Source organism: Mercenaria mercenaria, chromosome 15, assembly GCF_021730395.1.
Source record: "Mercenaria mercenaria strain notata chromosome 15, MADL_Memer_1, whole genome shotgun sequence".
Classification (NCBI taxonomy): domain Eukaryota; kingdom Metazoa; phylum Mollusca; class Bivalvia; order Venerida; family Veneridae; genus Mercenaria; species Mercenaria mercenaria.
In genome coordinates, this window is record NC_069375.1 from 32,069,951 (window position 1) to 32,082,769 (window position 12,819).

Here is a 12,819-nt window from a genome sequence, read left to right on the forward strand (position 1 = left end):
AGAGAACCACTTGACCCAGAATGTTGAAACTTCATAGGATGATTGTACATGCAAAGTAGATGACCCCTAACGATTATGGGGTCACTCTGTGAAAGGTCAATGCCACAGGGGCCCGTACATTGAAAACCATTTCCGGTCAGTAACTTGAGAACCACTTGACCCAGAATGATGAAACTTCATAGGATGATTGGTCATGCAGAGTAGATGACCCCTAACAATTTTAGGGTCACTCTGTTAAAGGTCAAGGCCACAGGGGCCTGAACATGGAAAACCATTTCCAATCAATAACTTGAGAACCTCTCGACCCAGAATGCTGAAACTTCATAGGATGATTGTTCATGCAGAGTAAATGACCCCTATTGTTTTTGGGGCCGCTCCGTTAAAGGTCAAGGTCACAGGGGCCTGAACATTGATAACCAGTTCTGATCAATAACTTGAGAACCACTTGACCCGGAATATTGAAACTTCGTAGGATGATTGAACATGCAGAGTAGATAACCCCTATTGATTTTGGGGTCAGTCTGTTAAAGGTCAAGGTCACAGTGGTCTGTTCATGTAAAATCATTTTTTGGAAATAACTTGAGAACCACTTGACCTACAATGTTGAAACTTAATAGGATGATTGGACATGCAGAGTAGATGATCCCTATTTATTTTGAGGTCACTTAAATCAAAGGTCAACGTCACAGGAGCCTGAACAGTGACTGGAGAACCACTAGGCCAAGAGTGTTGAAATTTAGCGGGATGACTGGACATGCCAAGTAGGTGATCCCTATTGCAGCCAACCATCAGTGTCTCTTTGATTTTTGCTCCTGACCCCTATTGACTTCTTGCCTATAGGACTTTGCATTGGGGGAGACATGCGCTTTTTTACAAAAGCATTTTCTAGTTAATATTATATTTTAGCTTACCAGTCAGACTACAAATTGCTCATGGTGAGCTTTAAGGACCATTGGATGTCTGTCATCTGGACATCATTGGAGATTTTTAGCGCCAGAATTTATTTTTTGTCACATTTGGCTCCGTTTGCGACCAACAGCGGGAACCTTGCATATCCTACTAAATTAAACATGGGGTAATTCATCATAATCTTGGTTGTCCATGCAGAATTCTAGTTGCCAAAAATGAAAATCTTCAAAAATTGTTATATAGCATGTAAAGTTGTGCACTGTGTTTTCTCTTTGGGACTTCACTCAGCTAGGTCAGAGTTAAGGTCATTCAGTTAGTGAAAATTTGAATGTTTGTGTTGCATATATCTTAGAACATATTCCATCTAGAGCCATGAAACCATGTATAGTTGAGGGGGAGGGGTGCACCTGTGGCTGTGTGTCCATTGAATGAACACGTATCTAGTTTAACTTAATGAAAATAGCATCAAAGTGGTGTAATTTGTTTTGATTATTTTTAGCATAATTTGTTTTTATGGCAACAAAAAAGACAATATACTACTGGTAAAAGATTAAGAAAATAATCTAGCTTGAAATGAGAAAGGTAAAAGTGCATTTTTTTAGCTCACCTGAGCACAAAGTGCTCAAAGGTGAGCTTCAGTGATCGCCCTGTGTCCGTCGTCAACAATTTGACTGTTAACACTCTAGAGGTCACAATTTTGGCCCAAACTTAATGAAACTTGGTCAGATTGTTACCCTCAATAAAATCTTGGACGAGTTCGATATTGGGTCATCTGGGGTCAAAAACTAGGTCACCAGGTCAAATCAAAGGAAAAGCTTGTTAACACTCTAGATAGGCATAGGAAATAGAGATCAATATAATTGTACCTTACTAATCCTACCAGGTGTTCTGTATTACAAAAGTGATTCTATTGTGACATTTTGATACAAGCAAAACTGTATTATCTGCACTATAAAATACTTACAAGTATTTCATTTTATTATCGGCTTGTTAAAAGTTATTTTTTCACCATAAGTAAGTTGACAAAATCATAGGAACCCTGTTTTGAGGGGTAAATCAATACAATGAAAAATCCAAAATGTTTTTTTTTGTGAAAAAAAGTATCATATTTTTTTAAAAAAACCTTTTCTTTCCCCACCGTGTGAAAATTGAAAGGGAAGTAACTAATAGATACTCGTTAAAGTTACCCAAAGGCAAGATTTTGTCTTTCTTTTGGATCACAACTTTAAAAAATTTTAAACTTCTGAAAATGATATTAAAAAATTTCATAAATTTCACTTTTGTGAAATCTTTTTGGGGTTATTTCAAGGACTTGGAAATAAATTTCTAAACTTTTTTAAGGTTTTTCTATCCTAAAAATTTTAGGGTCTATCGGTCACAATTTTGGGCCCCAGTCTTCTGAAAATTGTAGATGTTACCCTTAATAAAATCTTGACGATTTGATTTTGGGGTCTCGGGGTTTTTAAAAAAACTAGGTCCCAGATAAAATAAAAGGAAAAGCTTGTTAAAAAACTTAGAGGTACTTTTTTGGGCCCCATCTTAATGAAATTTGGGCGGGGTTTTTTCTAGCTAATTTGGGAAACAAAAGCCTATACCCCCAAAATTTGGGGAAATTTTGACGTAAAATGTTCCAAAAATTGGGGAATTTATTTATTTCCATGGATATAGAAAGGGATGTGTTTAAGCACTTTCTCATACACTTTTTCACTTTGCAACCTCTTTAAATAATTCCAGTAAAAAATTGTCCAAAATTTTGGTCAATTTTGGCTTTTTGGATGAAATTTTTTCAGGATGAGTTTGGGGGAATTTTTTTGTACTCTTTTTGGGGGGAAAAAATAATTTTTTGGGCTTTGGGGAATTACCGAAAAAGGGCAAAAAAAAAAGGGCCCGATAAAAACCCTGCTGGTCAAATTTTTACCTTCAATAAAATCTTGGCAAATTTGTTTTGGGTCATCTGGGGTAAAAAAAACCAGGTCACCAGGTAAAATTGGGAAAAGCTTTTTAAACACTCTAGGGCCCAAAATTTTTTGGCCCAATTTTAAATAAAACTTGGCCAAATGTTACCCTTAATAAAACTTGGAGGTTTTTGTTTTGATCTAGGGCAAAAACAAGGTCACCAGGTCAAATCAAAGGAAAATCTTTTTAAACACTGGGAGGCCCAAATTTTTATATATACCTTCAAAACAGGGCCAAAATTTTAAATTTTATGATTTTAAAGGGCCCAGTTTGAATCTGGGCAGTAGGTAAAAAAACTAGTCACCGGGGTCAAATCAAGGAAAAGCTTTTTACACTGTAGAGGCCCATTTAGACACATCTTAAAAAATTGGGCGAATGTAATCTTGATGTCTATAGGTCGTTAAATCGGGGTCAGGGGGGGTCAAAAACTGGTCATAGGTCAAATCAAAGGAAAAGCTTGTTAACTCTAAGCCACATTATGATGTTCTTCATGAAACTAGCAAAATTTAATTTTGGTTTCTTTAGGTCAAGTTCAAATGGTCATGTGGGGGTCAAAAAAGGCCCGGGGTCAAAAAAGGAAAAGCTTTTTTAACACGTAGGCCCACTTTATACTGTGTCTTCATGAAACTTAGTAAAATGTTATCTTGTGATTTTTAGGTAAAGGTCAAACTGGGTCATGTCGGGTCAAAACTAGGTCCCCGGGTCAAATCAGAGAAAAGCATTAAACTTTTTAGAGGCCACATTTACGACAATTTTAATAAACTTGGTCAAATGTTAACATGGTGATCTTTAGGCGGTAGTCAGGGGACGATACGGGGCCTTCAGGGCCCTCTTGTTTAATAAATTTTGCGGAAAATCATCAAGATTAACGTTATTTGAGGAAAGGACATTTTTCCTTTGAAAAATTTATGCGAAAAATTTGGCTGAAAAAGTTCCAAAACGAAAAATTAAAATCAGACATACTTTTAACTTTACAAAATCGGGATTAAAATTCGACGGGTTATCAAACACCCAAAAAGAGTGAGCAGGGGCCGGGAAACTTACACAGTAGTCAAAAAGTCAAAGTCCCATAAATACGGCAAAAATTTCCCCCCGCCCCCGGGAATTTTCGTTTCTGTATGCTCAAAGAACTCTCATGATTTGGGGATCCCCCGAAATAAAACATCCTGTGGTTTATTGTAGACTGCTAAAAGGTGAAATATAAAAATTTTTAGTGTAAATCTGTCTGGGGAAAAATTTTGGGGAAAAATCAGCAGATTTATCTGATACACGTAAACTCTTCATGAGAGGTTTTTTCATGTATAAAACTGGACTGGGTGAGGGAAATCACCACCCCCCGGGAAAATTTATGAATGCTTAAAAGGTAAAATGTAAAAGTTTGGGTTCAAAGTTTACGAAATTATGAAGTTTTTGTTTATACAAGCACGGGAAAAGAAAATTATTCTTGGCTGCTTAAACAATGTTTTTAAAATCCTTTGGGAATGTTTTGGGGGAGGGGGGAGTTCGACTTGAACACCTTCACGTTGCTTAAATGAAGTGGACAACAGTAATGTACATAAAAAGAAATCAACTAGTAGTATTACAAATGTCAAAATTAAATTTTAAAGGTGAAATTTTTTTGTGTGAGCAATGGTAAGACGATGCTTTTTGGTTGGGGGATTTATCCCGCTACCAAAGTTTTTTTTCGCAATCATGTGTTTTTTTTTTTGTTTCCAATCACACCCAAAGGAAAAGGGTTTTCAGTGCAAAGTAGTCCCTTTCAGGGAAATGGGGGTGAATTTTAAATGATCAAGTAGTTCTTTTCACCTCTATCTATTCAACGGGCCATTTAGATTATATAAGTTTTAAAATTTAGGTATTCCAGCCTAGGGTTACATTCTGACTTCCAGGTTCATGTAAGGTCAGGGGTTTAAACTTAGATATGAGGCACTTTAGTATTTGTTTTTTTTATACATGTTATTTATATTTTTCATTTTAAATGAAAAAATTCTAGCAAAACCCGCACCACCAAATCTAAAGGTTTTTGATTTAAAAATTTATTATTCCCTTTTTAAAATTTACTCCCAGATTTTTGTAAAATGAATAACACCTAGAATAAACTCCCATCCAGCTAAATTTTACTTTTACTGGAAAAAGTGCTTTAAATTTTTTGAAAAAAATTTTGATATAAGTCTGGAGACGTCCCATTAAATATTTTAACTTGAATCTCCATTTTAATAGTCCCAATAGTTTAGATGAGTCTTGAAAGGTGAAAACCAGTTCTTCAAGGCTCACGGGTAAAAAAAAAATTCCGGGGCTGTTTAGTGTTTTTATTTTTAAAAGGAGACAGTGAAAAAAAACCCTTCCTAATACAGACTCCTCATTTTTCTCCCCATTCATTAAAAAACAAGTATACCTGTTGTTCAAATCAAATTTTACATTCTATGGTTACAGAAAATAATCATGTATGGTTAATTGCACAAGTAAAAGTGAAAATGAAATTTTTTTTCAAAAAAGGTGCTGTTCAATAGACTACTAAAATATACTATAGATTATATTTAGATGTAATTACATGAACAACAATATTTGGTTTCTTTTGGAAAAATCCCTTTTCCCAAAAACAACTTATAAGCCCAAGTTTTTTTCTGTGTTTTGTAAATACTCGTGAGATTTTGTTTACTGGTTACCCAAATTTTTAGTCGGGCCTTGTGCAGTTTTGATTTAGTTAAACTTTATGAATACGAGGTACATGTACAGGAATACATTCCATTTAGGCTATCCTTAAGAAGTAGATGTTTGCTGAGCTCAGACACTTGTACATGAAGCTAACTTTCTTATACTGTTGAAAGTTTATTGTTCTACAAAATAGCACATATTCTGTAATTCCCTGTTTGAGTCATAATTACTGTAATCCATTGAAGTAAGGAATTAACATTTAAAACAAGACCTGTATTGTAACTAGCTAAAAAAAGTGTCTTCAGTTTGTTATTTAGCCTTTTCCCGAAAAAAAAAAATGGGAAAAAAAATCTTTCTCTGAAAAATTTGTGTTTAGTAAAGCAAAAAAGACTTTTTTTAAGGGTGGGCTTATGTTTGGTTTTTTAAAGGGTCTGTGCGAACTTACTTTACAAAATTACAAATGTCATGTACACAGTTGAAAAATTTTTGTTTTCTGTATCCTGGGATTTAGCGCTGTTTGGGTTGATAAATCTTCATAGTATGTTTATTTGTTGTTTTTTAGAGTGTAAAATTTGTTCATATTGTGAAAATTCTGCTAAAGTGAAGTCACAAAAGTGTTACTTTATCTGAAGTATTATTTTAAATTTTCCCCTGTAAAGCGTTCCTTGATGTGTTCATTTTTAAAGTAATGACTGTGTTTTTTTGCTTGGTAAAAGGTTGTGTTTTTTTTTCCAAGGATTTTTCACAGATTCTATTTTTTACTGGTACCTTTTTTAAAAGAACGTTTTTTTATTTTTATTTTTCCTAACTAGATGCAAAAACAGTATTTATATTTTGTTCTAGATTTAATTGGGGAAAATGAAAAATTTTTTCCATACCATATTTTAATAAAAACCCGTTTTGCTGCAGATTAATGTAAGTTTGAACTCTTATTTATTTATACATTACAACTTTATAAAAAGGTTGGTGAATTATCCCCCCCCAAACATGTTTGAGGGGTAATAGGGGCTTTTTCGCGTGCGTCCCCAAATTATTATCTCAGTTTTTTACCAAGGTTTATTCAAAAATTAAAAAAATGTTCCACCCTTTTTACCCACATCATGTGACACAAGGTGCATAACTCTTGACACCAAAATTTTTTTAATTTGTCCCCCTTTTTTAGAATTTAAGTTAATTTTGTTTTTTTTCCTATATCTCATTATTACTAATGGGTTTGATTCAACTTTTATAGAGTTCCCCCCCATCACCCACATCCTTTCACAAGGTGCAAACTCTGACACCATTTTTTTATGAATTATGCCCCTTTTTTCTAAGAATTTTAAAGGGTTATTTTGATGTATTTTCATGATCTCAGTTACTACTGAAAGGATTTGATTCAAACTTATGTTCCACCTCATCACCCACTCATGTGCCCCATCATGTGCACAGGTGCAAAATCTGCACCCTTTTTTTATGAATTTGCCCCCTTTTTTTCTAAGATTTAGGTTTATTTTGATGTATTTTCACTGTTCTCGTTACTACTGAATGGATTTGATTCAAACTTAAATAGATGTTCCCCCTCTCACCCACATATGTGCCCCCCATCATTACACAAGGGCATAAATCGACCCAATTTTCATAATTATTCCCCTTTTTCTTTGATTTAAGGTTTAATTTTTTTGTATTTCACTATATCTCAGTTATTATAAATGGGTTTGATTCAAACTTAAAAAAAGTTGTTCCCCCTCATCACCAATGAGTGACTAAAGGGGATAACTTGACCCATTTTTCATGAAATTTTGCCCCCCTTTTATTAAAAAATTTTAAAGGTTTTTTGATGTATTTTCACTATTCTCAGTTACTACTGAATGGATTTTATTAGACTTAAAAAAGTGTTCCACCTCATCACCCACCTCATGTGACCAAGGTCTAAATCCAACCCAATTATTCTCCCCCCCGGACAATGTTTTTGCCCGTCCGTCCGCCGTCCGTACTCCACTTTATTTCCCAGCAATACTGGAGAACCCTTGACCTGAAATTCAAACTTATAGGGTTGTGGGGCTGGAGTAGACGACCCCCATTGTTTTTTGGGGGCACCCCTCAAAGGTCAAGGGCACAGGGGCCCCAACATTGAAAAACCATTTTCGATCAATAAAAAGAGACCCCTTGACCCAAAAATTTTAAAATTCATGAAGATTGTACATGCAAGTAATGACCCTACGATTTTGGGGTCACTCCCTTTTAAAAGGCAAAGGTCCAGGGGCCTGAAAAATTGAAAACCATTTCCGGTCTTTAAATTGAGAACCCTTGACCCGAAGTTGAAATTCATAGGATATTGGGCTGAAAGTAATGACCCCCATTGATTTGGGGTCCTCTTTTAAAGGGCAAGGGCACAGGGGCCTAACAGGAAAACCATTTCCATCATAAAAGAACCACTTTTACCCGAATGTTTAAATTTCATAGGATGATTGGTCATGAAGAGTAGATGACCCCCGATTTTGGGTCAATTTTCAAAGGGCAAGGTCACAGGGCTGAACAGGGAAAAACCCTTTCCCATCAATAACTAAAAACCCCTTACCCCGAAGTTGAAACTTCATAGGGTGTTGGCAGCAGATAATGACCCCACGATTTTGGGGGCACTCTGTCAAAGGTCAAGGTCACGGGGCCTGAACATGGAAAAAATTTCCGCATAAATTGAGAAACCCCTTGACCCACATTTTGAAACTTAAAAGGATGATTGGTCATGCAGAAGAACCCCCATCGATTTTTTGGGGCACTCCATTAAAAGGGCAAAGTCACAGGGGGCCCGAATTTAAAAACCCTTTTCCGGGCGTAAATTAGAACCCCTTGACCCGAATGTTGAACTTAATAGGGTGATTGGTCTGCAGAGTACATGTAGATGACTCCTAACGATTTGGGTCACTCTGTGAAAGGTCAGGTCACAGGGGCCTGAACATTGAAAACCATTTCCGGTCAGTAACTTGAGAACCATTTGACCCAGAATGATGAAATTTCATAGGATGATTGGTCATACAGAGAAGATGACCCCTAATGATTTTAGGGTCACTCTGTTAAAGGTCAAGGCCACAGGGGCCTGAACATGGAAAACCATTTCCGATCAATAACTTGAGAACCTCTTGACCCAGAATGTTGAAACTTCATATGATGATTGTTCATGCAGAGTAAATGACCCCTAATGATTTTGGGGTCACTCTGTTAAAGGTCAAGGTCACAGGGGCCTGAACATTGACAACCAGTTCCGATCAATAGCTTGAGAACCTCTCGACCCAGAATGTTGAAACTTCATAGGATGATTGAATATGCAGAGTAGATGACCCCTATTGTTTTTGGGGTCACTCCGTTAAAGGTCAAGGTCACAGGGGCCTGAACATTGATAACCAGTTCCGATCAATAACTTGAGAACCACTTGACCCAGAATGTTGAAACTTCATAGGATGATTGAACATGCAGAGTAGATGACCCCTATTGATTTTGGGGTCAGTCTATTAAATGTCAAGGCCACAGTGGCCTGTTCATGTAAAATCATTTTTTGGAAATGACTTGAGAACCACTTGACCTACAATGTTGAAACTTAATAGGATGATTGGACTTGCAGAGTAGATGACCCCTATTTATTTTGAGGTCACTTGATCAAAGGTCAAGGTCACAGAAGCCTGAACAGTGACTTGAGAACCACTAGGCCAGGAGTGTTGAAATTTAGCGGGATGATTGGACATGCCAAGTAGATGATCCCTATTGCAGCCAACCATCAGTGTCTCTTTGACTTTTGCTCCTAACCCCTATTGACTTCTTGCCTATAGGACTTTGCAAAAGCATTTTTTTACAAAAGCATTTTCTAGTTTTTCTTGAATTGTGTCCCCTTTTACCTAGAATTTAAGGTTAATTTTGATGTATTTTCACTATATCTCATTCTGATTGGCTTAGAGCCAAAGGGAAGTAACCTTTTTTAGCTCACCTGTCACAAAGTGACAAGGTGAGCTTTTGTGATCGCGTGGCGTCCGTCGTCCGTGCGTGCGTCCGTCAGTCCGTGCGTAAACTTTTGCTTGTGACCACTCTAGAGGTCACATTTTTCATGGGATCTTTATGAAAGTTGGTCAGAATGTTCATAATGATGATATCTCGGTCAATTTTTGAAATTTTGGGTCACAAGTGGTCAAAAACTGGGTTTCCGAAAGGTTTTAAAAAGGGGAAAAACCCTTGGGACTCTCAAGGGGCCCCAATTTTTTTCCATGGTTTTTTCTAAAAATTTTGTCAAAATTTGTTCACCTTGATGTTTAATAGGTCAAGTTCGAAACGGGGGTCCAGGGGTAAAAAATGGGTCAGTAGGTCTAAAAATAAAAAAACCCTTTTGACCTCTCTGGGGCCCATATTTGTAGGGGGATCTTCATAAAAAATTTGGTCAAATTTTAACCTTTTTTGATACTAGGTACGTTTGAAACTGGGCCCACGGGGGTTTCAAAAACTAGGCCCAGGGGGTTTAAAAAAAAAAAACCTTGTAAACCTCTTTTGAGGCCAATTTCCAAGGGATTTTCCCCCATAAAAAAAATTGGGGTTTTTAATTGTTCCCTTGATGATATCAGGTCAAGTTCGAAACTGGGCACTTTCGGTTCAAAACTGGGTTCAGTAGGTCTAAAATTTAAAAAACTTTTTTGCCCTCTTTTGGGGCCCATTTTTTTTCATGGGGTTTTTAAAAAAAATTAGTCAATGTCAACTTGAGGGATTTTTGGGGAAAATTTTTTAAACTGGGTCTTTGTGGGTCAAAAACTAGGTCAGTAATCTAAAAATGGGAAAAACCTTTTGTGACCTCTCTAGGGGTTTTTTTTTTTAAAGAGATCTTCATAAAAATTGTTTTAAATGTTTCTTGATGAAAATCTAGGTCAATTCGAAACTGGGTCAGTGGGGTAAAAAAACTGGGTCGGGTAGGTCAAAAAATAGAAAAACCCTTGTGCTTTCTAGAGGCCATTTTTCTAAATGGATTTTCCTAAAAATTTGGGGGAGAGTGTTCATTTGGGATGATTCAGGTAAAGTTCGAAAGGGAGTTTTGTGCGGCCCAAAAACTGGGGCAGGGGGGTCGAAAAATAAAAAAAACCTTTGGGGGCCCTCTCTAGGGGCCCAAAAATTTTTTCTAAACCTTCATAAAAATTTGGGGTGAAAATTGTTCCCCTTTTTTGATGATTCTGGGTTCAAGTTCAAAGGGGGGTCACATGAGCTCAAAAACTGGGTCGTTAGGTAAAATTAATAGAAAACCTTGTGACCTCTAGGGGTTTTTTATTTTTAAATTGGATTTCATAAAAAATCGGTCAAAATTTTTTTTATCTTGTTAAATATCTGGGTCACTTGTGCCAAAACTAGGTCTATGAAAAAATTTAATAGAAAAAACGAACGTTTACTCGTTCAACACGGGGTCTTTGGGGGTTTTGAGGGAGCGTTTTCAGGCCATAAAGGGGTCCTCTTGTTTAACTTTTGTACTGATTTTTTCCCCCTTTAAAATTTCCGGGAAATTAGTCTTTTTTTTAAAAAACCCTTTATTTTTGTTTTTCAATATTTTGGGTTTTTTTTTTTCTTTTTTATTAGAATCCTAGTAAAAATTAAAACCTTTTTCTTTTGGTTTTCAGGTTCGGTTAAGCCCTTTTTTGTATTCATTTTTTAGTGTGTCTCTAATATTAAGATTTTAATATTTTTAAAGGGTATTACTATACTAGTTTTTATACTATTTTAAATTTATATGTGGAAGCCCAGGATAAAATACCTAAAGTATTTTTAAGTTTTCTTAAGGGTTTTCCCAAAATTCTTCTTTTACTGCCCGTTTTAAAATTGGGGTATGAGTCACTCCTGTGACAGTTCTATTTTTTTCCAAACCAAATTAATCAAAAAATTATGTTGTTTTTTCCAGATTTATTTTTTTTTAAAAAGATGTATCCATTTTTAAACTGAAATGATCGGGTATATTTTAAACAAGTTCACCTTGGGACAGGCTTTAAATGAGGCTAAAGTTTTAAAATTTAAAAATTTTTTAAATTAACAAATTACATTTTTTAAACCCAAAGCAACACGGTTTAAAAAAGAAAAAAATTTGTGGGCCCAAATCTAAAATATTAAAAGTTAGATTGGAAGGGGCCAAAATTTTTTTACCCAACCCCAATTGTGTTGTTGTTGTTTTTCAACTTTTGTTGTAATTTTGTTAAAATTTGGTTTTCCCAGTTTTAATAAAAATTTGGGTCAAAGGGTTGAAACATAAAGGTCAGTGAATTAGCCCTTTTTTTATGCTCAGTTTATGTATGACTTAAAAGCGTTGTGTCTTTTGGGTCAGTCTGTCACCCCTTTTTCTGGCTATTTTTTTTCCCAAAAAGCCTTGCCTAAAATTTAATCTAGTGATACATTTATTTCATTATCAGTGGCTGTTTTTAAAGGGGTATCATGTCTATCGTCACCTTCCTTGTAAAAAACAAATCTTTGGGCTTTTCATTTCCCTGTATGAAAAAGGGTTTCTAGGAGAGGCTGGGGGGGGGGGGGGGGGGGGGGGGAAGGGGATCAATAAACCCTTTTTTTTTTTGCATCAGAAAAAGCTTCTAGGGTTTTCAATTCCCCCTTTTATCATGCGCCTGAAAGGGAAATCAGTCGCCTCCCCCTGTTTTAAATTACTACACCTAAAAGTTTTGGGGCAAATTCTTTGTTTGGGCCGTTTTTTCTTTGATATAATTCAAAAAAACTTGGTTGAAATTTTCACAAAAAAAGACTTGCGTAAAAATAAAGGGGACAAACAAAAAAAGGGGTCAAGGCCCGCTTTTAAAATGACAAAATTCGAAAGTAATTTTTTTTGGCGCCCATTTTTACTTTTTTAATGCGTAGTTGGAACGGAAAAAAAACAGGGAAATTTCTCCAAAATCAATAAAAATTTTTTTGTGTCTAATAACAAATTTCTCCAACTTCATACCTTTTTTTAAAGGAGGATATTTTTTGTTTTCGTTCACTCCCCCTTAATTTGCTGGGGATTTTTTGCATTTCTTGACTTTTCCCCCCTTTTTTTTTTTCGGCTCTAGTCATTTAAAGGTTTGAAATTTTGGGTTTTTTTAAAAATTTTTTTCTTCAAATTTTTAAAAATGTTTAAAAGGTTTTCTATAATTATATTGAACTTTTTTGATTTTGAGTCCAAAATTGCCTTGCAAAAATTTTTCCAGGGGGCAAATTGCCTACTAAAATTTTTTTTTACTTACAATTATTTAAAAATTTGTTAAAGTTAGATGTTTCAAAAGCTGTTTTTAAAAGGCTTAAAACCTTATCAGTTAAAACCTTTTTTGA